The following is a 2425-nucleotide window of genomic DNA, read 5'->3' as shown; positions in this document are numbered from 1 at the left end:
AACTTTTTGCACAGGCACTACCGAAACTACTTTTCAAGGGTATTTTTGCATGGAATCTGATTTGGACACAATCAAAAGGCCATCCAAATAATTCCATCTCCATGAATAATCACCAAAAAACTTAAATAACTAATTGGAATTGAAGACTGAATTAAAAACCAACTTTTCTGGTTCCAGAATCAAGTGTCCTTTTCTGATTCCATAAGTGTCTTTTTACATTGAACTTTTTGTACAGGTAGTACTGCAACTGCTTTTCAAATGTATTATTACATAATTTGGGTTTTGGATACAATCCAAAGGCCATCCAAATAATTCCATGACCATGACTCATCACCACACCACTTAAATAACTATTTGCAATTGAAGATTGAATTAAAAACCAACTGTTCTGGTACAAGAAGAAAGTGTCCTTTTCTGATTCCATAAGTGTCTTTTTACACTCAAGTTTTTGCACAGGCACTACCGAAACTACTTTTCAAGGGTATTTTGGCATGGAATCTGATTTGGACACAAGCAAAAGGCCATCCAAATAATTCCATCTCCATGAATCATCACCAAACAACTTAAATTACTAATTGGAATTGAAGATTGAATTAAAAACCAACTTTTCTGGTACAAGAATAAAGTGTCCTTTTCTGATTCCATAAGTGTCTTTTTACACTCAACTTTTTGCACAGGCACTACTGGAACTGCTTTTCAAGGGTATTTTTGCATGATTTGGGTTTTGGATACAATCCAATGGCCATCCAAATAATTCCATGACCATGAATCATCACCGCACAACTTAAATAACTAATTGCAATTGAAGATTGAATTAAAAACCAACTTTTCTAGTACAAGAATAAAGTGTCTTTTTATGATTCCATAAGTGTCCTTTTACACTCAACTTTTTGCACAGGCACTTCTGGAACTGCTTTTCAAGGGTATTTTTGCATGAAAGTTTGTTTGGACACAATCCAAAGGGCATCCAAATAATTTCATCTCCATGAATCATCACTAAACAACTTAAATAACTAATTGGAATTGAACATTGAATTAAAAACCAACTTTTCTGGTGCAAGAATCAAGTGTCCTTTTCTGATTCTATAAGTGTCTTTTTACACTCAACTTTTTGCACAGGCACTACTGGAACTGCTTTTCAAGGGTATTTTTGCATGATTTGGGTTTTGGATACAATCCAAAGGCCATCCAAATAATTCCATGACCATGAATCATCACCGCACAACTTAAATAACTAATTGCAATTGAAGATTGAATTAAAAACCAACTTTTCTATTACAAGAATAAAGTGTCTTTTTATGATTCCATAAGTGTCTTTTTACACTCAACTTTTTGCACAGGCACTACTGGAACTACTTTTCAAGGGTATTTTTGCATGAAATCTTGTTTGGACACAATCCAAAGGGCATCCCAATAATTCCATCTCTATGAATCATCACCAAACAACTTAAATAACTAATTGGAATTGAATATTGAATTAAAAACCAAAATTTTTGTTTCCAGAATCAAGTGTCCTTTTATTATTCCATAACTGTCTTTTTACATTGAACTTTTTGTACAAGTAGTACTACAACTGCTTTTAAAGTGTATTATTACATAATTTGGGTTTTGGATACAATCCAAAGGCCATCCAAATAATTCCATGACCATGAATCATCACCACACAACTTAAATAACTAATTGCAATTGAAGATTGAATTAAAAACCAACTTTTCTGGTACAAGAATAAAATGTCCTTTTCTGATTTCATAAGTGTCTTTTTATACTCAACTTTTTGCACAGGCACTACCGAAACTACTTTTCAAGGGTATTTTTGCATGGAATCTGATTTGGACACAATCAAAAGGCCATCCAAATAATTCCATCTCCATGAATAATCACCAAAAAACTTAAATAACTAATTGGAATTGAAGACTGAATTAAAAACCAACTTTTCTGGTTCCAGAATCAAGTGTCCTTTTCTGATTCCATAAGTGTCTTTTTACATTGAGCTTTTTGTACAGGTAGTACTGCAACTGCTTTTCAAATGTATTATTACATAATTTGGGTTTTGGATACAATCCAAAGGCCATCCAAATAATTCCATGACCATGACTCATCACCACACAACTTAAATAACTATTTGCAATTGAAGATTGAATTAAAAACCAACATTTCTGGTAGAAGAATAAGGTGTCATTTTCTGATTCCATAAGTGTATTTTTACACTCAACTTTTTGCACAGGCACTACTGGAACTGCTTTTCAAGGGTATTTTTGCATGAAATCTGATTTGGACAAAATCCAAAGGGCATCCAAATAATTCCATCTCTATGAATCATCACCAAAAAACTTGAATAACAAATTGGAATGTAAGATTGAATTGAAAACCAACTTTTCTGGTTCCAGAATCCTATGTCCTTTTATGATTCCATAAGTGTCTTTTT

This window comes from Vigna unguiculata, chromosome 11, assembly GCF_004118075.2.
Source record: "Vigna unguiculata cultivar IT97K-499-35 chromosome 11, ASM411807v1, whole genome shotgun sequence".
In the NCBI taxonomy this organism is placed as follows: Eukaryota; Viridiplantae; Streptophyta; class Magnoliopsida; order Fabales; family Fabaceae; genus Vigna; species Vigna unguiculata.
This window is presented reverse-complemented; position numbering follows the sequence as displayed.